Below are 24,879 nucleotides of genomic sequence, written 5' to 3' on the forward strand. Positions count from 1 at the left end.
TTTTAATGAATCCAGAACAGAGCTGCGTTTTTCTAGTCTTTAGCTCTACTAAGGTATTTGATGTAACATGGCGTGAAAAAATCTGTTTCGACAATGATAATAACAGAGGGGATAATGTACCTTTTGCTGCTATCTTCTTTTGCTGCTCCATTTTGCTTGCTTTGTTATTGCTTTCTGTCAAAGAAACGCCAGCAAAATCCCTCATCAAGTCCTGCTGTGAAGACAGACTGCCAGAAAGGTAGAGAAACTTTGAACCTTTCCAAGACCCTTGTAGCACATGTCTTGGTCAATTTGTATGCAGATCCCTTCTTCCAGCAGGACTTTTTTGCACCGTTGGCGCACATTGAACTGAATCCCGTACAAAAGCAGTGAATAGAGGAACTTTTCTTTTCATTGGAATGGTGATAAAAATGCATATCCAATAAAAGCATTTTAGAGCAGCAGGAAGATTTTCTATGTAGCTAGCAAATCATAAAAAGATGCATATTTACCGGTGGGGTTCCTCTCGGAATTTCAAAGAATTCCAGACAGAAAGCACAGCTTAGTAAACTGCAAATCTAAATCACAGTATCTAGAAAGGTGACATGAAAAAGAGCAAGAGGAAGAAAACCAAAAAGAAAACCAAAGGAAGCCAGAAATAAGGCACAACCTCTCCTCCTTCTCCGCTTACTACAGTACCTTAGAAGTACCTACGAGTGTCCTAACAGTCACATAAGTAGAAAACTGTGCCAAGAACAGTTGTGGAAACTGGAAAACCGTGCTATCCCAACAGAAACATAGGGTTTGCTTTCACGACGATTAAATCTGCATGCAATGCGTACGGTAAGGGTATGTTTTGTAGATTCAAAAACAATTCAAAAATATTTCCAAATTGAAGGGGCTGCTTTTTATTTCTTTTGAATTACTTGGCTAAATATGGTGCACGTTAAAATACTGCAGAGATGTGGTTCGTTTTACAGATGCCAACTGCAAAGGAGGGAAGCATTTTGTGTGCTTAAGAAAGTAAAGTATTGGAGAGTGTTTTTGTTACTTCTTTAGAAGGTTAGAATATGCGTAAAAGATGCTAGCTGGGGACTTACAATTAATGAATTATTTACTGTCAGTAGGTCAAATGACATTAGCTTTCAAAAAGGAAAAGGAGTCTTATTCCACGGGCCAATTTTAAAGTAGATTACTAAGCCTTCAGCAGAATATGGATATGAAGAGGGATATGACATGAAAGGGTAAGCAACACTGGTGACAGCAAAAGGCTTACCTGCTTCACACAAATACAGGAGATAAAATACTGTTTTTTCACAAACATTGCTATCCAGAGCTTTCCTTGAAAAGTTTCAATGCCAATCATGACAGTAAAATTCTGAGTGACAGTAAAATTCACTCTATCATGAATAAAATTTACTCAATCATGACAGCAAAATTTGCTCAATGATGAGTAAAATTCTTAGTGTAAGCGAAGTACCTTAAGCAAAGGGTAGCTCAAGCATAACTGGCATTTGATGTCAACAAAGGCAACTTGGCCTGCACGTGTCACATCTACTGCATTAAAACGCTTACTCTGTCTCAGATTCCTTTGGAGGGATACCAAGGCAAGCCGTTAAACTGCATGAAAATGATGACTTAAAGGAGGACATATTAGAAGAATGGAATAATGGTTAATGTTCTTTTCCTTCCAACTGCTTTGTTTGCCCTTCTAAATTTTTTAAGTCCTTCCTGGTATCACCGTGATAGCAGTGCAGCAAGTGTTTGGTTGTAAGCTGTCCATATTGCCAGCTTCTGGACTGCCTTCAGAAAACTTCCCACTGGTTTTGTATAGAAATCACAAGCAGTAGAGATGACAAAGACTGCAGAAACCTTCTCATCTCCTTCTAGAGCAGGAGCGTGTCTTTGACCCGCTCTTAACTAGACAACTTTCATCAGTCATGAGAGAGTCTCATGTTCAAGAGCTAAGCAATGACAGCTGTAAATGACAAAAAGCACACTGATATTTTCTTGGGACTCCAGCACAGAGCAATGAAGGAGCTTGAATTCACCTTCTTGGAAAGTTTTAAAATGCACATGAAGTTGAGGAGAGGAGCTAAGCCGTGGTAACTTTTGTTGAGTATGTCTGCCTAGACAGAGTTTCCATTGCCGCAGAAGGAAGGAATGTCATTTAACCCACATAATCATCTCTAGCTGCTGAGCTGCGCTTACTGCGGATTATCCGCAACATATTTTACAGGGTGAGCTTTTATGTGTAATCCCTGAGTAACATTCCAGAGAGAAGTATTTTGGAGGGGGGGAAAGCCCAACTCTTAACGTTTTCAAATAATGGTTACATTTGAAAGTCAAAAAAGATGTAAAACCTTTCTTTCCTAGACGTATTACCAGCACAAATTGTACCAGAATTTACGACGCTTTTATTATGGCAGCATAACTCTACCGTGGACGCTCTCGCTCTGGACTATTCCTTAAGAAACAAAGTCCCCAAGAGAAATAAAACAAAATTAGCCAAAAATATTGGGCTGGATGATTTCAAAGGCTATGTACTAAAGGCCAAACACTTGTAATAATAGTAATGAGTGGACTAAAAGTTAAAGCATTACTCAGTTCAAAGATATTGTGTTCTCACAGAAGACTGTAAAAAAACCTCTATTTTTCTGGGTCTGTTTTGTGCATTTAGATGTACCTTCTACTCCTTTCCACTGTCTGCGAATGTTTATGACAAGGTTGGAGGACCTCATGTAACCTTCTAGAAGTAAAGAAAGACAAGCCAGTCAAGAAAGGCAAAATTGTTGATGGCAGGTGGAAAGAGGGAGGCCAAGAATAGAAAACAAAAGAACAATAATAATTAAACGCCCTCCCTGTCTTCTGTGAAAAGTAAAGGCACAGACAAGAAAGAACAACTGCAACATTTTCACGAGAAAAACGCACTTTATCTGGCTCAAGTATTTTGTGCTACATTTCTTGCTGTTTTCTCATGCCAAACATCTTAACCACTGAAGGTGTCCCTTTTCTCTTTCTGGAATACAGCTAGGAAGATGGCTGTGTCATTGCTGTCAAGCTGTTATTCTCAGAGGTGTCTAGTTGAAAGTCCTAGATGAACTGCTTTGCTCTGTCTCTTTAATATGGCATGACTTAACCACTTACAGTTTCAGCAGCTGAACTTGCCCAGCCCTACAATTCTTTAATCTTTGAATGGTTATATAAGCTCCTTGGCAACGGGCATTTGTAAGTCCATGCAACTGTGCAGAATTTGCACGATGAGATGATGCCAAATGAGTCATGGCAGTAGATTAACTAGGACATGCAAAGCAGAGAGGAGGGAATGAGAGCACAAGAAGAGGGTACAATCTCCTTTTTTTCTGCAACAGGGCTAACACCGTGGAAATCAAAATGAACACAAATCCTCCTAGGGGTAGTTCTTGCAAAAAACAAAGACTTCTTTTTGTGTTCATGGATCACAGCAAAATGCGGATGACAAAACCAGGCCATTAAGTCACATACAGTATGAAGCAGTATGAAAGAGGAAGGCAGCTGAGAGCATCAACCCTGCTGAGTAGTCTCAGCATTCTTCTCGACATTAGCAGAAATTTGAAATGAGTCTCTGAAAATTACAAAGGAGGCAGAAGAAAAGGGAGCAATGACTCCTCTGGCATAGTGTTTCCTAACAGGGATCTTCAAAATGTAAAGATTCTATCATCCTTTCAACTGAAGGAAGGTATTAAAACAACAGGAAGGAAATGGCATCACATGCTAGAAAGACTCTGGGCAGTGTACTTCTAGACAGAAAGGCCACTGATGGAAAACCGACTAAACTGGCACCAATGCAGCAGCATTGTATTAAAGCCCAAAACTACCCACCGCTTCACTCTTTGCCATTCCGTTCATATGGACACAGCAGCTCTGCCACATTCCTACTGATCATCTCCTTGGCAAACTGGGAGTGAGGGTCCCTAGTGATGCAGAGTCCCCAGGCAGGTGCAGAGGAGAGCTGCTTTTTTGCAAAAACCAGGCTTTTGAAGCACTCAGGCCTTTATCAGTTCCACAGCTTTAAGCCATAACAAAATTCATTCAACCAACCGTCATACACCACGCCGTGAACATGTGACGATTCTAGAACTTGTTGATCTACCTCTGATTCAGCAGCCTCACCTTCCCATAGTCCTTTTCTACTTAGCCAAAGTAACGGCCCTCAGCCCAAGGCCTTCCTTTTGTAAGTTTCTACCTATATGCAGCAGCAAACCACTACTTTCTTCCGTGCCAAGAGTTTAAGTAGCTGATTTGCATCTGCCCTTCCAGGGAAACATAATGGGGAGAGAAAATTCTGTTGGAAATGTCCAGTCATTCAGTTTTCTAGACAGGCCAAATCAAAAGAAAAGCAAGCTATAGGATTGTGTACTTGCTCTTACAAAGCACCTGCTGCCCTCTGACAATGAACTAGCAGAAAACCAGCAAAAATAAGACTTGAGGCAAACAAGCCTTTGAAGGGAATTATGACATGATAAAGAAAGACAACACATTTCCAGCTTGTTGAGATACTTGAAATGTCAGCAAAGGCTTGAGGGCAAAGGCTGAACGAATGGGGAAAAGTTACAAGAATCCCAAGAAAAACATGACCATGGATTAAAAGAATCCCAACAGGTCAACTGACCTGTTGAAGTTTTCAGGAAATCAGTGGCTGCTGATTTAGATAGGCCATTCAAGTTAATTTCCCCGTGCACCTTCCACTCCTTTTTCACCTGTCACCATCACAGGGTGAATTGTGACCATGGAATCACAATTCTTTGGATTCTGTTCTTAGCTTTAGGAGACAACTACAGCAGCTGAAGTAGCTGTTACTGATGTGATACCCAGGAACACAGAGTTGACATATTTCATTCATGTCCAATCACAACTAGCAATACTAAGAGGATAGGATTGGCCTCTTTTCATGATGCTTTTCTTATTTTACAGCCTGCTATGATTCTGCTGAAACTTTTTCATTAGTTTCTCTCTAAAAAGGAGAAAGTCCAATGTCCCTCCCTACTGGTGCAGGTTTACCATTCGGTTTGTCGAGTCTAAAAATGGAATTGGAACTAGCAGGAATTACTGTGTTTAAAGCGTCCCGTCCGTTCAGACAGTCTCAGGTCGATAAAAGCCTAGATGTTATTGGCTAAATACTCTGTTTCCCCCAAGAGCGGACGCACGCAATTTAATCCAACTTTTTATAACAAACTCCAATAATACAGAATCCAGTCATACAAAAGAGTCACAAAGAAGCAGGAAGAATTATCGGACCAATTAAGGTAGCAAACTTCTCACCTTCTTTTGGAGTGAGCATAATCTGCTAGCTGAAGTAACAAACTTGAGGACAGAAATCGCCCTACTACTGAGAAGTTGTTGACAAGGGAACCACCTAAGCTGTGTGACTTTCCCTTTTCTATTCATTGGTCAAGCCTAGTAGCCTAAAATTTACGGGCTCAATCAAAGACAAATGCTAATCTAGTCAGAGGTCTATGAAAAGTCCAAAACTAACCAGAATTCTTCTTAGACAATGGAAATGGAAGCAGAGCTACCAATTTCCTTGCCACATATCCCTAAAACTCATTTCTTTCTAGTCGTAACTAATGTATAGCCACCAGTACAATCAGGAAAAGATGAAACTTACAGATGTCAGTGAGGGAAGGATTTGAAAGAACTATTCCCATTATTCATCCTCTAGACAGCAACGATCATTAAAATCAGAGCCCTTTTAGTAGGGCTTTCCTTGTGGGACATTCAGGACTCCAGGACAACGGAGCAAGAGGATTAAGCAGAAGCCGTTGATTGTTGACACGATGCACTTACACATTCTAAATTTCTGCACACGCTAGGCCCGCATTTTTATCTTGGTGCCTTTGTTATGTCCACACATTCTGTGTGTACCTCTCAGAAGATACGTTTGGTTACAGTCCAGGCGCTTTGCTGCCCCCCATTATCGAGTTCTTGTAGTCTTGGAATTTGGTTTCTCAGCTTCTCTTTCTTATTTTAGCACGGCTTATGTCTTAGTAACCCTGATGAATTCCAGAGGGCTCTGAGAAAATTCTGAGAAGAAGATATTCCAGCTGGATGGCTGGTGCACCCTTTAGTCTAAGAGGTTCAGCTACATTGCTACAATTTCCCCCTTCTTCGTCTTGCACCAGCTAAACCCTTTCCACCGTATTTTCTTCCAAGACGCTCACCAGTTTCATGATGCATGGAATAACAAGAAGCAATATAATAATGACTACTAGTAACAACAAAGTTCCCTTTACAAGATCTTTCAACCATCGAGTTGTTTCCCATCTCTCAAACCATTCATGCGTAACCCTCTCATTCCCAATCAATTTCTTCATGTTATCTTGTCCTTGTTTGAGTTTCCAGTGAATGACTGCAGAATGGTTAGAGAGGTTCAAAACACACATTCCTTCAAAATCCTCACACTCTTGCCCATGTGCTAACAAGAAAGCTAGAGCAGCATTATTTTGCAGTGTGCAATGACTAGTGGTATCTACACCAGTGAGAACCTGATTTAAAATCGCTGATCTTACCTTGAGTTGTTTGACCACCCAGCATCGCAACGTCTTAAGCATACTCAAAGCTTGACCAACAGCGACACCTGCTGTCAGGAATGGCACAATTAATCGAGAGGCGCGCCCAAACATGTACACAATCGAGGCAATCGCGTCTTAAGCATATGTTTCTTCGTTCAGTACCCGGGAGGCGAAGAAGCGAGTTCTTCGCGCACAGAGCATTGTGCCGGTGGCGGCACGCTCCGGTGCGGGGCTTCTGCCGAAAGACGCCCGGGACAAAATGCCGGTGGTGTTAATATTTGTTTTCGGCGTTTCGGAAGCTGCTGCTAGCCGAGTCCCCCGGAGGAGAAAAAGCCGCTTCTTCGCACACAGAGCATTGGGCTTGTCGCGGTGAGCACCTAAGAGCGGCTTCTGCCGAAAGACGCCGGGGACCGGCACTTAGCTTCGGAGAGCTGCGTTTCTGCGTCTTCTGCGGGTCTTGCAGCTCAACACTCAGCAAAAAGCATTTCCACCATATCTTGCAAAGAGAAACTCTGCCAGTTAAAAAAAACATCCAAAATCTTGTTGTAAAGCTTGCACGGAGGTCTGCAAAGAGTTTTGCAGGAAGGAAAAAATAGTTGTCCAGAACTCGTTCTTTTCGAATAACAATGGAAAAGGCAGGAGAGTGGTAAAGTACTGTTTTCTCGTAGTCTGAATGCTGCCCACACTGTGCCTGCGTGGTGCGGCTTGCATCTTCGCCTTTGGGAAGCTGCCGTTGTCTCCGTCTCCCGAATGCGAAGAAGCGGCTTCTTCGCACACAGAGCATTGGGCCGGTCGCGGTGAGCACCTAGGAGCGGCTTCTGCCGAAAGACGCCGGGGACCAGCACTTAGCTGCAGAGAGCTGCGTACCTGCGTCTTCTGCGGGTCTTGCAGCTCAACACTCAGCAAAAAGCATTTCCACCATATCTTGCAAAGAGAAACTGTGCAAGAAAGAAAACATAAGCGATATTGTTCTTGAAGTTGCACGGAGGTCTGCAAAGAGTTTTGCAGGAAGGAAAAAATAGTTGTCCAGAACTCGTTCTTTTCGAAAATAAGAACAATGGAAAAGGCAGGAGAGTGGTAAAGTACTGTTTTCTCGAAGTCTGAATGCTGCCCACAATGTGCCTGAGTTGTGGGGCTTGCATCTTCGCCTTTGGGAAGCTGCCGTTTTTCTCCGTCTCCCGGAGGCGAAGAAGCGGCTTCTTCGCACACAGAGCATTGGGCCGGTCGCATGAGCACCTAAGAGCGGCTTCTGCCGAAAGACGCCGGGGACCAGCACTTAGCTGCAGAGAGCTCCGTATCTGCGTCTTCTGCGGGTCTTGCAGCTCAACACTCAGCAAAAAGCATTTCCACCATATCTTGCAAAGAGAAACTGTGCAAGAAAGAAAACATAAGCGATATTGTTCTTGAAGTTGCACGGAGGTCTGCAAAGAGTTTTGCAGGAAGGAAAAAATAGTTGTCCAGAACTCGTTCTTTTCGAATAACAATGGAAAAGGCAGGAGAGTGGTAAAGTACTGTTTTCTCGTAGTCTGAATGCTGCCCACACTGTGCCTGCGTGGTGCGGCTTGCATCTTCGCCTTTGGGAAGCTGCCGTTTTTCTCCGTCTCCCGGAGGGGAAGAAGCGGCTTCTTTACGCACAACATTGTGCCGAGCGCAGGGAGCTCTTGAGAGCGGTTTGTGGCGACAGATGCCCGGGACCGGCACCTAGCTTCGGAGAGCTGCGTATCTGCGTCTTCTGCGTGTCTTGTCGCTCAACACTCAGCAAAAAGCTTTTCCACCATCTCTTGCAAAGAGGAACTGTGCCAGTAAACATTACCGATCTTGTCCTAAAGGGCTCACACAGGTCTTTAGAGAGTAGCTAAAAGCAAAAAATAGATGTTCAAAATTCTATTTATTCGAATATATTGTGAATGGAAAAGTCAGGAGAGTGGTAAAGTACTCTTTCTTGTTTGTTTGAAAGGTGCTCAGATTATGCTGGTATTAGGCGGCTTGGTTCTTCGCCTTTCGGAAGGTGCCGCTCTCTCCGTCTCCCGGAGGCGAAGAAGCGGCTTCTTTGCGCACAACATTGTGCCGAGCGCAGGGAGCTCCTGAGAGCGGTTTGTGCCGAAAGATGCCCCGGACCGCCACTTAGCTTCGGAGAGCTGCGTACCTGCGTCTTCTGCGTGTCTTGCCGCTCAAGACTCAGCAAAAAGCTTTTCTACCATCTCTTGCAAAGAGAAACTCTGCCAGTAAGAAAAACATCCAAAATCTTGTTGTAAAGCTTGCACGGAGGTCTGCAAAGAGTTTTGCAGGAAGGAAAAAATAGTTGTCCAGAACTCGTTCTTTTCGAATAACAATGGAAAAGGCAGGAGAGTGGTAAAGTACTGTTTTCTCGTAGTCTGAATGCTGCCCACACTGTGCCTGCGTGGTGCGGCTTGCATCTTCGCCTTTGGGAAGCTGCCGTTTTTCTCCGTCTCCCGAATGCGAAGAAGCGGCTTCTTCGCACACAGAGCATTGGGCCGGTCGCGGTGAGCACCTAAGAGCGGCTTCTGCCGAAAGACGCCGGGGACCAGCACTTAGCTGCAGAGAGCTGCGTTTCTGCGTCTTCTGCGGGTCTTGCAGCTCAACACTCAGCAAAAAGCATTTCCACCATATCTTGCAAAGAGAAACTGTGCAAGAAAGAAAACATAAGCGATATTGTTCTTGAAGTTGCACGGAGGTCTGCAAAGAGTTTTGCAGGAAGGAAAAAATAGTTGTCCAGAACTCGTTCTTTTCGAAAATAAGAACAATGGAAAAGGCAGGAGAGTGGTAAAGTACTGTTTTCTCGAAGTCTGAATGCTGCCCACAATGTGCCTGAGTTGTGGGGCTTGCATCTTCGCCTTTGGGAAGCTGCCGTTTTTCTCCGTCTCCCGGAGGCGAAGAAGCGGCTTCTTCGCACACAGAGCATTGGACCGGTCGCATGAGCACCTAAGAGCGGCTTCTGCCGAAAGACGCCGGGGACCAGCACTTAGCTGCAGAGAGCTCCGTATCTGCGTCTTCTGCGGGTCTTGCAGCTCAACACTCAGCAAAAAGCATTTCCACCATATCTTGCAAAGAGAAACTGTGCAAGAAAGAAAACATAAGCGATATTGTTCTTGAAGTTGCACGGAGGTCTGCAAAGAGTTTTGCAGGAAGGAAAAAATAGTTGTCCAGAACTCGTTCTTTTCGAATAACAATGGAAAAGGCAGGAGAGTGGTAAAGTACTGTTTTCTCGAAGTCTGAATGCTGCCCACAATGTGCCTGAGTTGTGGGGCTTGCATCTTCGCCTTTGGGAAGCTGCCGTTTTTCTCCGTCTCCCGGAGGCGAAGAAGCGGCTTCTTTGCGCACAACATTGTGCCGAGCGCAGGGAGCTCCTGAGAGCGGTTTGTGCCGAAAGATGCCCCGGACCGCCACTTAGCTTCGGAGAGCTGCGTACCTGCGTCTTCTGCGTGTCTTGCCGCTCAAGACTCAGCAAAAAGCTTTTCTACCATCTCTTGCAAAGAGAAACTCTGCCAGTAAGAAAAACATCCAAAATCTTGTTGTAAAGCTTGCACGGAGGTCTGCAAAGAGTTTTGCAGGAAGGAAAAAATAGTTGTCCAGAACTCGTTCTTTTCGAATAACAATGGAAAAGGCAGGAGAGTGGTAAAGTACTGTTTTCTCGTAGTCTGAATGCTGCCCACACTGTGCCTGCGTGGTGCGGCTTGCATCTTCGCCTTTGGGAAGCTGAGGTTTTTCTCCGTCTCCCGGAGGCGAAGAAGCGGCTTCTTTGCGCACAACATTGTGCCGAGCGCAGGGAGCTCCTGAGAGCGGTTTGTGCCGAAAGATACCCCGGACCGCCACTTAGCTTCGGAGAGCTGCGTACCTGCGTCTTCTGCGTGTCTTGCCGCTCAAGACTCAGCAAAAAGCTTTTCTACCATCTCTTGCAAAGAGAAACTCTGCCAGTAAGAAAAACATCCAAAATCTTGTTGTAAAGCTTGCACGGAGGTCTGCAAAGAGTTTTGCAGGAAGGAAAAAATAGTTGTCCAGAACTCGTTCTTTTCGAATAACAATGGAAAAGGCAGGAGAGTGGTAAAGTACTGTTTTCTCGTAGTCTGAATGCTGCCCACACTGTGCCTGCGTGGTGCGGCTTGCATCTTCGCCTTTGGGAAGCTGCCGTTTTTCTCCGTCTCCCGGAGGCGAAGAAGCGGCTTCTTCGCACACAGAGCATTGGGCCGGTCGCGGTGAGCACCAAAGAGCGGCTTCTGCCGAAAGACGCCGGGGACCAGCACTTAGCTGCAGAGAGCTGCGTTTCTGCGTCTTCTGCGGGTCTTGCAGCTCAACACTCAGCAAAAAGCATTTCCACCATATCTTGCAAAGAGAAACTGTGCAAGAAAGAAAACATAAGCGATATTGTTCTTGAAGTTGCACGGAGGTCTGCAAAGAGTTTTGCAGGAAGGAAAAAATAGTTGTCCAGAACTCGTTCTTTTCGAAAATAAGAACAATGGAAAAGGCAGGAGAGTGGTAAAGTACTGTTTTCTCGAAGTCTGAATGCTGCCCACAATGTGCCTGAGTTGTGGGGCTTGCATCTTCGCCTTTGGGAAGCTGCCGTTTTTCTCCGTCTCCCGGAGGCGAAGAAGCGGCTTCTTCGCACACAGAGCATTGGGCCGGTCGCATGAGCACCTAAGAGCGGCTTCTGCCGAAAGACGCCGGGGACCAGCACTTAGCTGCAGAGAGCTCCGTATCTGCGTCTTCTGCGGGTCTTGCAGCTCAACACTCAGCAAAAAGCATTTCCACCATATCTTGCAAAGAGAAACTGTGCAAGAAAGAAAACATAAGCGATATTGTTCTTGAAGTTGCACGGAGGTCTGCAAAGAGTTTTGCAGGAAGGAAAAAATAGTTGTCCAGAACTCGTTCTTTTCGAATAACAATGGAAAAGGCAGGAGAGTGGTAAAGTACTGTTTTCTCGAAGTCTGAATGCTGCCCACAATGTGCCTGAGTTGTGGGGCTTGCATCTTCGCCTTTGGGAAGCTGCCGTTTTTCTCCGTCTCCCGGAGGCGAAGAAGCGGCTTCTTTGCGCACAACATTGTGCCGAGCGCAGGGAGCTCCTGAGAGCGGTTTGTGCCGAAAGATGCCCCGGACCGCCACTTAGCTTCGGAGAGCTGCGTACCTGCGTCTTCTGCGTGTCTTGCCGCTCAAGACTCAGCAAAAAGCTTTTCTACCATCTCTTGCAAAGAGAAACTCTGCCAGTAAGAAAAACATCCAAAATCTTGTTGTAAAGCTTGCACGGAGGTCTGCAAAGAGTTTTGCAGGAAGGAAAAAATAGTTGTCCAGAACTCGTTCTTTTCGAATAACAATGGAAAAGGCAGGAGAGTGGTAAAGTACTGTTTTCTCGTAGTCTGAATGCTGCCCACACTGTGCCTGCGTGGTGCGGCTTGCATCTTCGCCTTTGGGAAGCTGCCGTTTTTCTCCGTCTCCCGGAGGCGAAGAAGCGGCTTCTTTGCGCACAACATTGTGCCGAGCGCAGGGAGCTCCTGAGAGCGGTTTGTGCCGAAAGATGCCCCGGACCGCCACTTAGCTTCGGAGAGCTGCGTACCTGCGTCTTCTGCGTGTCTTGCCGCTCAAGACTCAGCAAAAAGCTTTTCTACCATCTCTTGCAAAGAGAAACTCTGCCAGTAAGAAAAACATCCAAAATCTTGTTGTAAAGCTTGCACGGAGGTCTGCAAAGAGTTTTGCAGGAAGGAAAAAATAGTTGTCCAGAACTCGTTCTTTTCGAATAACAATGGAAAAGGCAGGAGAGTGGTAAAGTACTGTTTTCTCGTAGTCTGAATGCTGCCCACACTGTGCCTGCGTGGTGCGGCTTGCATCTTCGCCTTTGGGAAGCTGCCGTTTTTCTCCGTCTCCCGGAGGCGAAGAAGCGGCTTCTTCGCACACAGAGCATTGGGCCGGTCGCATGAGCACCTAAGAGCGGCTTCTGCCGAAAGACGCCGGGGACCAGCACTTAGCTTCGGAGAGCTGCGTATCTGCGTCTTCTGCGTGTCTTGCAGCTCAACACTCAGCAAAAAGCATTTCCACCATATCTTGCAAAGAGAAACTGTGCAAGAAAGAAAACATAAGCGATATTGTTCTTGAAGTTGCACGGAGGTCTGCAAAGAGTTTTGCAGGAAGGAAAAAATAGTTGTCCAGAACTCGTTCTTTTCGAATATAAGAACAATGGAAAAGGCAGGAGAGTGGTAAAGTACTGTTTTCTCGAAGTCTGAATGCTGCCCACAATGTGCCTGCGTTGTGGGGCTTGCATCTTCGCCTTTGGGAAGCTGCCGTTTTTCTCCGTCTCCCGGAGGCGAAGAAGCGGCTTCTTTACGCACAACATTGTGCCGAGCGCAGGGAGCTCCTGAGAGCGGTTTGTGGCGACAGATGCCCGGGACCGGCACCTAGCTTCGGAGAGCTGCGTATCTGCGTCTTCTGCGTGTCTTGTCGCTCAAGACTCAGCAAAAAGCTTTTCCACCATCTCTTGCAAAGAGGAACTGTGCCAGTAAACATTACCGATCTTGTCCTAAAGGGCTCACACAGGTCTTTAGAGAGTAGCTAAAAGCAAAAAATAGATGTTCAAAATTCTATTTATTCGAATATATTGTGAATGGAAAAGTCAGGAGAGTGGTAAAGTACTCTTTCTTGTTTGTTTGAAAGGTGCTCAGATTATGCTGGTATTAGGCGGCTTGGTTCTTCGCCTTTCGGAAGGTGCCGCTCTCTCCGTCTCCCGGAGGCGAAGAAGCGGCTTCTTTGCGCACAACATTGTGCCGAGCGCAGGGAGCTCCTGAGAGCGGTTTGTGCCGAAAGATGCCCCGGACCGCCACTTAGCTTCGGAGAGCTGCGTACCTGCGTCTTCTGCGTGTCTTGCCGCTCAAGACTCAGCAAAAAGCTTTTCTACCATCTCTTGCAAAGAGAAACTCTGCCAGTAAGAAAAACATCCAAAATCTTGTTGTAAAGCTTGCACGGAGGTCTGCAAAGAGTTTTGCAGGAAGGAAAAAATAGTTGTCCAGAACTCGTTCTTTTCGAATAACAATGGAAAAGGCAGGAGAGTGGTAAAGTACTGTTTTCTCGTAGTCTGAATGCTGCCCACACTGTGCCTGCGTGGTGCGGCTTGCATCTTCGCCTTTGGGAAGCTGCCGTTTTTCTCCGTCTCCCGAATGCGAAGAAGCGGCTTCTTCGCACACAGAGCATTGGGCCGGTCGCGGTGAGCACCTAAGAGCGGCTTCTGCCGAAAGACGCCGGGGACCAGCACTTAGCTGCAGAGAGCTGCGTTTCTGCGTCTTCTGCGGGTCTTGCAGCTCAACACTCAGCAAAAAGCATTTCCACCATATCTTGCAAAGAGAAACTGTGCAAGAAAGAAAACATAAGCGATATTGTTCTTGAAGTTGCACGGAGGTCTGCAAAGAGTTTTGCAGGAAGGAAAAAATAGTTGTCCAGAACTCGTTCTTTTCGAAAATAAGAACAATGGAAAAGGCAGGAGAGTGGTAAAGTACTGTTTTCTCGAAGTCTGAATGCTGCCCACAATGTGCCTGAGTTGTGGGGCTTGCATCTTCGCCTTTGGGAAGCTGCCGTTTTTCTCCGTCTCCCGGAGGCGAAGAAGCGGCTTCTTCGCACACAGAGCATTGGGCCGGTCGCATGAGCACCTAAGAGCGGCTTCTGCCGAAAGACGCCGGGGACCAGCACTTAGCTGCAGAGAGCTCCGTATCTGCGTCTTCTGCGGGTCTTGCAGCTCAACACTCAGCAAAAAGCATTTCCACCATATCTTGCAAAGAGAAACTGTGCAAGAAAGAAAACATAAGCGATATTGTTCTTGAAGTTGCACGGAGGTCTGCAAAGAGTTTTGCAGGAAGGAAAAAATAGTTGTCCAGAACTCGTTCTTTTCGAATAACAATGGAAAAGGCAGGAGAGTGGTAAAGTACTGTTTTCTCGTAGTCTGAATGCTGCCCACACTGTGCCTGCGTGGTGCGGCTTGCATCTTCGCCTTTGGGAAGCTGCCGTTTTTCTCCGTCTCCCGGAGGGGAAGAAGCGGCTTCTTTACGCACAACATTGTGCCGAGCGCAGGGAGCTCTTGAGAGCGGTTTGTGGCGACAGATGCCCGGGACCGGCACCTAGCTTCGGAGAGCTGCGTATCTGCGTCTTCTGCGTGTCTTGTCGCTCAACACTCAGCAAAAAGCTTTTCCACCATCTCTTGCAAAGAGGAACTGTGCCAGTAAACATTACCGATCTTGTCCTAAAGGGCTCACACAGGTCTTTAGAGAGTAGCTAAAAGCAAAAAATAGATGTTCAAAATTCTATTTATTCGAATATATTGTGAATGGAAAAGTCAGGAGAGTGGTAAAGTACTCTTTCTTGTTTGTTTGAAAGGTGCTCAGATTATGCTGGTATTAGGCGGCTTGGTTCTTCGCCTTTCGGAAGGTGCCGCTCTCTCCGTCTCCCGGAGGCGAAGAAGCGGCTTCTTTGCGCACAACATTGTGCCGAGCGCAGGGAGCTCCTGAGAGCGGTTTGTGCCGAAAGATGCCCCGGACCGCCACTTAGCTTCGGAGAGCTGCGTACCTGCGTCTTCTGCGTGTCTTGCCGCTCAAGACTCAGCAAAAAGCTTTTCTACCATCTCTTGCAAAGAGAAACTCTGCCAGTAAGAAAAACATCCAAAATCTTGTTGTAAAGCTTGCACGGAGGTCTGCAAAGAGTTTTGCAGGAAGGAAAAAATAGTTGTCCAGAACTCGTTCTTTTCGAATAACAATGGAAAAGGCAGGAGAGTGGTAAAGTACTGTTTTCTCGTAGTCTGAATGCTGCCCACACTGTGCCTGCGTGGTGCGGCTTGCATCTTCGCCTTTGGGAAGCTGCCGTTTTTCTCCGTCTCCCGAATGCGAAGAAGCGGCTTCTTCGCACACAGAGCATTGGGCCGGTCGCGGTGAGCACCTAAGAGCGGCTTCTGCCGAAAGACGCCGGGGACCAGCACTTAGCTGCAGAGAGCTGCGTTTCTGCGTCTTCTGCGGGTCTTGCAGCTCAACACTCAGCAAAAAGCATTTCCACCATATCTTGCAAAGAGAAACTGTGCAAGAAAGAAAACATAAGCGATATTGTTCTTGAAGTTGCACGGAGGTCTGCAAAGAGTTTTGCAGGAAGGAAAAAATAGTTGTCCAGAACTCGTTCTTTTCGAAAATAAGAACAATGGAAAAGGCAGGAGAGTGGTAAAGTACTGTTTTCTCGAAGTCTGAATGCTGCCCACAATGTGCCTGAGTTGTGGGGCTTGCATCTTCGCCTTTGGGAAGCTGCCGTTTTTCTCCGTCTCCCGGAGGCGAAGAAGCGGCTTCTTCGCACACAGAGCATTGGGCCGGTCGCATGAGCACCTAAGAGCGGCTTCTGCCGAAAGACGCCGGGGACCAGCACTTAGCTGCAGAGAGCTCCGTATCTGCGTCTTCTGCGGGTCTTGCAGCTCAACACTCAGCAAAAAGCATTTCCACCATATCTTGCAAAGAGAAACTGTGCAAGAAAGAAAACATAAGCGATATTGTTCTTGAAGTTGCACGGAGGTCTGCAAAGAGTTTTGCAGGAAGGAAAAAATAGTTGTCCAGAACTCGTTCTTTTCGAATAACAATGGAAAAGGCAGGAGAGTGGTAAAGTACTGTTTTCTCGAAGTCTGAATGCTGCCCACAATGTGCCTGAGTTGTGGGGCTTGCATCTTCGCCTTTGGGAAGCTGCCGTTTTTCTCCGTCTCCCGGAGGCGAAGAAGCGGCTTCTTTGCGCACAACATTGTGCCGAGCGCAGGGAGCTCCTGAGAGCGGTTTGTGCCGAAAGATGCCCCGGACCGCCACTTAGCTTCGGAGAGCTGCGTACCTGCGTCTTCTGCGTGTCTTGCCGCTCAAGACTCAGCAAAAAGCTTTTCTACCATCTCTTGCAAAGAGAAACTCTGCCAGTAAGAAAAACATCCAAAATCTTGTTGTAAAGCTTGCACGGAGGTCTGCAAAGAGTTTTGCAGGAAGGAAAAAATAGTTGTCCAGAACTCGTTCTTTTCGAATAACAATGGAAAAGGCAGGAGAGTGGTAAAGTACTGTTTTCTCGTAGTCTGAATGCTGCCCACACTGTGCCTGCGTGGTGCGGCTTGCATCTTCGCCTTTGGGAAGCTGCCGTTTTTCTCCGTCTCCCGGAGGGGAAGAAGCGGCTTCTTTACGCACAACATTGTGCCGAGCGCAGGGAGCTCTTGAGAGCGGTTTGTGGCGACAGATGCCCGGGACCGGCACCTAGCTTCGGAGAGCTGCGTATCTGCGTCTTCTGCGTGTCTTGTCGCTCAACACTCAGCAAAAAGCTTTTCCACCATCTCTTGCAAAGAGGAACTGTGCCAGTAAACATTACCGATCTTGTCCTAAAGGGCTCACACAGGTCTTTAGAGAGTAGCTAAAAGCAAAAAATAGATGTTCAAAATTCTATTTATTCGAATATATTGTGAATGGAAAAGTCAGGAGAGTGGTAAAGTACTCTTTCTTGTTTGTTTGAAAGGTGCTCAGATTATGCTGGTATTAGGCGGCTTGGTTCTTCGCCTTTCGGAAGGTGCCGCTCTCTCCGTCTCCCGGAGGCGAAGAAGCGGCTTCTTTGCGCACAACATTGTGCCGAGCGCAGGGAGCTCCTGAGAGCGGTTTGTGCCGAAAGATGCCCCGGACCGCCACTTAGCTTCGGAGAGCTGCGTACCTGCGTCTTCTGCGTGTCTTGCCGCTCAAGACTCAGCAAAAAGCTTTTCTACCATCTCTTGCAAAGAGAAACTCTGCCAGTAAGAAAAACATCCAAAATCTTGTTGTAAAGCTTGCACGGAGGTCTGCAAAGAGTTTTGCAGGAAGGAAAAAATAGTTGTCCAGAACTCGTTCTTTTCGAATAACAATGGAAAAGGCAGGAGAGTGGTAAAGTACTGTTTTCTCGTAGTCTGAATGCTGCCCACACTGTGCCTGCGTGGTGCGGCTTGCATCTTCGCCTTTGGGAAGCTGCCGTTTTTCTCCGTCTCCCGAATGCGAAGAAGCGGCTTCTTCGCACACAGAGCATTGGGCCGGTCGCGGTGAGCACCTAAGAGCGGCTTCTGCCGAAAGACGCCGGGGACCAGCACTTAGCTGCAGAGAGCTGCGTTTCTGCGTCTTCTGCGGGTCTTGCAGCTCAACACTCAGCAAAAAGCATTTCCACCATATCTTGCAAAGAGAAACTGTGCAAGAAAGAAAACATAAGCGATATTGTTCTTGAAGTTGCACGGAGGTCTGCAAAGAGTTTTGCAGGAAGGAAAAAATAGTTGTCCAGAACTCGTTCTTTTCGAAAATAAGAACAATGGAAAAGGCAGGAGAGTGGTAAAGTACTGTTTTCTCGAAGTCTGAATGCTGCCCACAATGTGCCTGAGTTGTGGGGCTTGCATCTTCGCCTTTGGGAAGCTGCCGTTTTTCTCCGTCTCCCGGAGGCGAAGAAGCGGCTTCTTCGCACACAGAGCATTGGGCCGGTCGCATGAGCACCTAAGAGCGGCTTCTGCCGAAAGACGCCGGGGACCAGCACTTAGCTGCAGAGAGCTCCGTATCTGCGTCTTCTGCGGGTCTTGCAGCTCAACACTCAGCAAAAAGCATTTCCACCATATCTTGCAAAGAGAAACTGTGCAAGAAAGAAAACATAAGCGATATTGTTCTTGAAGTTGCACGGAGGTCTGCAAAGAGTTTTGCAGGAAGGAAAAAATAGTTGTCCAGAACTCGTTCTTTTCGAATAACAATGGAAAAGGCAGGAGAGTGGTAAAGTACTGTTTTCTCGAAGTCTGAATGCTGCCCACAATGTGCCTGAGTTGTGGGGCTTGCATCTTCGCCTTTGGGAAGCTGCCGTTTTTCTCCGTCTCCCGGAGGCGAAGAAGCGGCTTCTTTGCGCACAACATTGTGCCGAGCGCAGGGAGCTCCTGAGAGCGGTTTGTGCCGAAAGATGCCCCGGACCGCCACTTAGCTTCGGAGAGCTGCGTACCTGCGTCTTCTGCGTGTCTTGCCGCTCAAGACTCAGCAAAAAGCTTTTCTACCATCTCTTGCAAAGAGAAACTCTGCCAGTAAGAAAAACATCCAAAATCTTGTTGTAAAGCTTGCACGGAGGTCTGCAAAGAGTTTTGCAGGAAGGAAAAAATAGTTGTCCAGAACTCGTTCTTTTCGAATAACAATGGAAAAGGCAGGAGAGTGGTAAAGTACTGTTTTCTCGTAGTCTGAATGCTGCCCACACTGTGCCTGCGTGGTGCGGCTTGCATCTTCGCCTTTGGGAAGCTGCCGTTTTTCTCCGTCTCCCGGAGGCGAAGAAGCGGCTTCTTTACGCACAACATTGTGCCGAGCGCAGGGAGCTCTTGAGAGCGGTTTGTGGCGACAGATGCCCGGGACCGGCACCTAGCTTCGGAGAGCTGCGTATCTGCGTCTTCTGCGTGTCTTGTCGCTCAACACTCAGCAAAAAGCTTTTCCACCATCTCTTGCAAAGAGGAACTGTGCCAGTAAACATTACCGATCTTGTCCTAAAGGGCTCACACAGGTCTTTAGAGAGTAGCTAAAAGCAAAAAATAGATGTTCAAAATTCTATTTATTCGAATATATTGTGAATGGAAAAGTCAAGAGAGTGGTAAAGTACTCTTTCTTGTTTGTTTGAAAGGTGCTCAGATTATGCTGGTATTAGGCGGCTTGGTTCTTCGCCTTTCGGAAGGTGCCGCTCTCTCCGTCTCCCGGAGGCGAAGAAGCGGCTTCTTTGCGCACAACATTGTGCCGAGCGCAGGGAGCTCCTGAGAGCGGTTTGTGCCGAAAGATGCCCCGGACCGCCACTTAGCTTCGGAGAGCTGCGTACCTGCGTCTTCTGCGTGTCTTGCCGCTCAAGACTCAGCAAAAAGCTTTTCTACCATCTCTTGCAAAGAGAAACTCTGCCAGTAAGAAAAACATCCAAAATCTTGTTGTAAAGCTTGCACGGAGGTCTGCAAAGAGTTTTGCAGGAAGGAAAAAATAGTTGTCCAGAACTCGTTCTTTTCGAATAACAATGGAAAAGGCAGGAGAGTGGTAAAGTACTGTTTTCTCGTAGTCTGAATGCTGCCCACACTGTGCCTGCGTGGTGCGGCTTGCATCTTCGCCTTTGGGAAGCTGCCGTTTTTCTCCGTCTCCCGAATGCGAAGAAGCGGCTTCTTCGCACACAGAGCATTGGGCCGGTCGCGGTGAGCACCTAAGAGCGGCTTCTGCCGAAAGACGCCGGGGACCAGCACTTAGCTGCAGAGAGCTGCGTTTCTGCGTCTTCTGCGGGTCTTGCAGCTCAACACTCAGCAAAAAGCATTTCCACCATATCTTGCAAAGAGAAACTGTGCAAGAAAGAAAACATAAGCGATATTGTTCTTGAAGTTGCACGGAGGTCTGCAAAGAGTTTTGCAGGAAGGAAAAAATAGTTGTCCAGAACTCGTTCTTTTCGAAAATAAGAACAATGGAAAAGGCAGGAGAGTGGTAAAGTACTGTTTTCTCGAAGTCTGAATGCTGCCCACAATGTGCCTGAGTTGTGGGGCTTGCATCTTCGCCTTTGGGAAGCTGCCGTTTTTCTCCGTCTCCCGGAGGCGAAGAAGCGGCTTCTTCGCACACAGAGCATTGGGCCGGTCGCATGAGCACCTAAGAGCGGCTTCTGCCGAAAGACGCCGGGGACCAGCACTTAGCTGCAGAGAGCTCCGTATCTGCGTCTTCTGCGGGTCTTGCAGCTCAACACTCAGCAAAAAGCATTTCCACCATATCTTGCAAAGAGAAACTGTGCAAGAAAGAAAACATAAGCGATATTGTTCTTGAAGTTGCACGGAGGTCTGCAAAGAGTTTTGCAGGAAGGAAAAAATAGTTGTCCAGAACTCGTTCTTTTCGAATAACAATGGAAAAGGCAGGAGAGTGGTAAAGTACTGTTTTCTCGAAGTCTGAATGCTGCCCACAATGTGCCTGAGTTGTGGGGCTTGCATCTTCGCCTTTGGGAAGCTGCCGTTTTTCTCCGTCTCCCGGAGGCGAAGAAGCGGCTTCTTTGCGCACAACATTGTGCCGAGCGCAGGGAGCTCCTGAGAGCGGTTTGTGCCGAAAGATGCCCCGGACCGCCACTTAGCTTCGGAGAGCTGCGTACCTGCGTCTTCTGCGTGTCTTGCCGCTCAAGACTCAGCAAAAAGCTTTTCTACCATCTCTTGCAAAGAGAAACTCTGCCAGTAAGAAAAACATCCAAAATCTTGTTGTAAAGCTTGCACGGAGGTCTGCAAAGAGTTTTGCAGGAAGGAAAAAATAGTTGTCCAGAACTCGTTCTTTTCGAATAACAATGGAAAAGGCAGGAGAGTGGTAAAGTACTGTTTTCTCGTAGTCTGAATGCTGCCCACACTGTGCCTGCGTGGTGCGGCTTGCATCTTCGCCTTTGGGAAGCTGCCGTTTTTCTCCGTCTCCCGGAGGCGAAGAAGCGGCTTCTTTGCGCACAACATTGTGCCGAGCGCAGGGAGCTCCTGAGAGCGGTTTGTGCCGAAAGATGCCCCGGACCGCCACTTAGCTTCGGAGAGCTGCGTACCTGCGTCTTCTGCGTGTCTTGCCGCTCAAGACTCAGCAAAAAGCTTTTCTACCATCTCTTGCAAAGAGAAACTCTGCCAGTAAGAAAAACATCCAAAATCTTGTTGTAAAGCTTGCACGGAGGTCTGCAAAGAGTTTTGCAGGAAGGAAAAAATAGTTGTCCAGAACTCGTTCTTTTCGAATAACAATGGAAAAGGCAGGAGAGTGGTAAAGTACTGTTTTCTCGTAGTCTGAATGCTGCCCACACTGTGCCTGCGTGGTGCGGCTTGCATCTTCGCCTTTGGGAAGCTGCCGTTTTTCTCCGTCTCCCGGAGGCGAAGAAGCGGCTTCTTCGCACACAGAGCATTGGGCCGGTCGCATGAGCACCTAAGAGCGGCTTCTGCCGAAAGACGCCGGGGACCAGCACTTAGCTTCGGAGAGCTGCGTATCTGCGTCTTCTGCGTGTCTTGCAGCTCAACACTCAGCAAAAAGCATTTCCACCATATCTTGCAAAGAGAAACTGTGCAAGAAAGAAAACATAAGCGATATTGTTCTTGAAGTTGCACGGAGGTCTGCAAAGAGTTTTGCAGGAAGGAAAAAATAGTTGTCCAGAACTCGTTCTTTTTGAATATAAGAACAATGGAAAAGGCAGGAGAGTGGTAAAGTACTGTTTTCTCTAAGTCTGAATGCTGCCCACAATGTGCCTGCGTTGTGGGGCTTGCATCTTCGCCTTTGGGAAGCTGCCGTTTTTCTCCGTCTCCCGGAGGCGAAGAAGCGGCTTCTTTACGCACAACATTGTGCCGAGCGCAGGGAGCTCTTGAGAGCGGTTTGTGGCGACAGATGCCCGGGACCGGCACCTAGCTTCGGAGAGCTGCGTATCTGCGTCTTCTGCGTGTCTTGTCGCTCAACACTCAGCAAAAAGCTTTTCCACCATCTCTTGCAAAGAGGAACTGTGCCAGTAAACATTACCGATCTTGTCCTAAAGGGCTCACACAGGTCTTTAGAGAGTAGCTAAAAGCAAAAAATAGATGTTCAAAATTCTATTTATTCGAATATATTGTGAATGGAAAAGTCAGGAGAGTGGTAAAGTACTCTTTCTTGTTTGTTTGAAAGGTGCTCAGATTATGCTGGTATTAGGCGGCTTGGTTCTTCGCCTTTCGGAAGGTGCCGCTCTCTCCGTCTCCCGGAGGCGAAGAAGCGGCTTCTTTGCGCACAACATTGTGCCGAGCGCAGGGAGCTCCTGAGAGCGGTTTGTGCCGAAAGATGCCCCGGACCGCCACTTAGCTTCGGAGAGCTGCGTACCTGCGTCTTCTGCGTGTCTTGCCGCTCAAGACTCAGCAAAAAGCTTTTCTACCATCTCTTGCAAAGAGAAACTCTGCCAGTAAGAAAAACATCCAAAATCTTGTTGTAAAGCTTGCACGGAGGTCTGCAAAGAGTTTTGCAGGAAGGAAAAAATAGTTGTCCAGAACTCGTTCTTTTCGAATAACAATGGAAAAGGCAGGAGAGTGGTAAAGTACTGTTTTCTCGTAGTCTGAATGCTGCCCACACTGTGCCTGCGTGGTGCGGCTTGCATCTTCGCCTTTGGGAAGCTGCCGTTTTTCTCCGTCTCCCGGAGGCGAAGAAGCGGCTTCTTCGCACACAGAGCATTGGGCCGGTCGCGGTGAGCACCTAAGAGCGGCTTCTGCCGAAAGACGCCGGGGACCAGCACTTAGCTGCAGAGAGCTGCGTTTCTGCGTCTTCTGCGGGTCTTGCAGCTCAACACTCAGCAAAAAGCATTTCCACCATATCTTGCAAAGAGAAACTGTGCAAGAAAGAAAACATAAGCGATATTGTTCTTGAAGTTGCACGGAGGTCTGCAAAGAGTTTTGCAGGAAGGAAAAAATAGTTGTCCAGAACTCGTTCTTTTCGAAAATAAGAACAATGGAAAAGGCAGGAGAGTGGTAAAGTACTGTTTTCTCGAAGTCTGAATGCTGCCCACAATGTGCCTGAGTTGTGGGGCTTGCATCTTCGCCTTTGGGAAGCTGCCGTTTTTCTCCGTCTCCCGGAGGCGAAGAAGCGGCTTCTTCGCACACAGAGCATTGGGCCGGTCGCGGTGAGCACCTAAGAGCGGCTTCTGCCGAAAGACGCCGGGGACCAGCACTTAGCTGCAGAGAGCTGCGTTTCTGCGTCTTCTGCGGGTCTTGCAGCTCAACACTCAGCAAAAAGCATTTCCACCATATCTTGCAAAGAGAAACTGTGCAAGAAAGAAAACATAAGCGATATTGTTCTTGAAGTTGCACGGAGGTCTGCAAAGAGTTTTGCAGGAAGGAAAAAATAGTTGTCCAGAACTCGTTCTTTTCGAAAATAAGAACAATGGAAAAGGCAGGAGAGTGGTAAAGTACTGTTTTCTCGAAGTCTGAATGCTGCCCACAATGTGCCTGAGTTGTGGGGCTTGCATCTTCGCCTTTGGGAAGCTGCCGTTTTTCTCCGTCTCCCGGAGGCGAAGAAGCGGCTTCTTCGCACACAGAGCATTTGGCCGGTCGCATGAGCACCTAAGAGCGGCTTCTGCCGAAAGACGCCGGGGACCAGCACTTAGCTGCAGAGAGCTCCGTATCTGCGTCTTCTGCGGGTCTTGCAGCTCAACACTCAGCAAAAAGCATTTCCACCATATCTTGCAAAGAGAAACTGTGCAAGAAAGAAAACATAAGCGATATTGTTCTTGAAGTTGCACGGAGGTCTGCAAAGAGTTTTGCAGGAAGGAAAAAATAGTTGTCCAGAACTCGTTCTTTTCGAATATAAGAACAATGGAAAAGGCAGGAGAGTGGTAAAGTACTCTTTTCTCGAAGTCTGAATGCTGCCCACAATGTGCCTGAGTTGTGGGGCTTGCATCTTCGCCTTTGGGAAGCTGCCGTTTTTCTCCGTCTCCCGGAGGCGAAGAAGCGGCTTCTTGGCGCACAACATTGTGCCGAGCGCAGGGAGCTCTTGAGAGCGGTTTGTGGCGACAGATGCCCGGGACCAGCACCTAGCTTCGGAGAGCTGCGTATCTGCGTCTTCTGCGTGTCTTGTCGCTCAAGACTCAGCAAAAAGCTTTTCCACCATCTCTTGGAAAGAGGAACTCTGCCAGTAAACATTACCGATCTTGTCCTAAAGGGCTCACACAGGTCTTTAGAGAGTAGCTAAAAGCAAAAAATAGATGTTCAATATCTATTTATTCGAATATATTGTGAATGGAAAAGTCAGGAGAGTGGTAAAGTACTCTTTCTTGTTTGTTTGAAAGGTGCTCAGATTATGCTGGTATTAGGCGGCTTGGTTCTTCGCCTTTCGGAAGGTGCCGCTCTCTCCGTCTCCCGGAGGCGAAGAAGCGGCTTCTTTGCGCACAACATTGTGCCGAGCGCAGGGAGCTCCTGAGAGCGGTTTGTGCCGAAAGATGCCCCGGACCGGCATTTTGCTTCGGAGAGCTGCGTATCTCTCTCTTCTGCGTGTCTTGCCGCTCAAGACTCAGCAAAAAGCTTTTCCACCATATCTTGCAAAGAGAAACTGTGACAGTACACAAAACATTTTCTATCTTCTCCTAAAAGTTGCACAGAGCACTGCAGAGTGTTTAACAAGATGAAAAAGACAATGTCCCAAAAATCCTTTCATTCGAATATAATGTCAATGAAAAGGCAGGAGAATGGTAAAGTACTCGTTTCTATCAATTTGAAAGCTGCACACGCTATATCGGAGTGCTGCTGCTTGCACCTTCTCCTTTGGGAAGCTGCCGTTCTCTCCTTCTCCCGGAGGCGAAGAAGCGGCTTCTTCGCGCACAGAGCATTTTGCCGGTGGCGGTGTTCTCCGGAGAGCGGCTTCTGACGAAAGACGCC

Source organism: Agelaius tricolor, unplaced genomic scaffold (genome assembly GCF_023055355.1).
Source record: "Agelaius tricolor isolate 1412-34295 unplaced genomic scaffold, bAgeTri1.0.p SCAF_16, whole genome shotgun sequence".
Taxonomy (NCBI): domain Eukaryota; kingdom Metazoa; phylum Chordata; class Aves; order Passeriformes; family Icteridae; genus Agelaius; species Agelaius tricolor.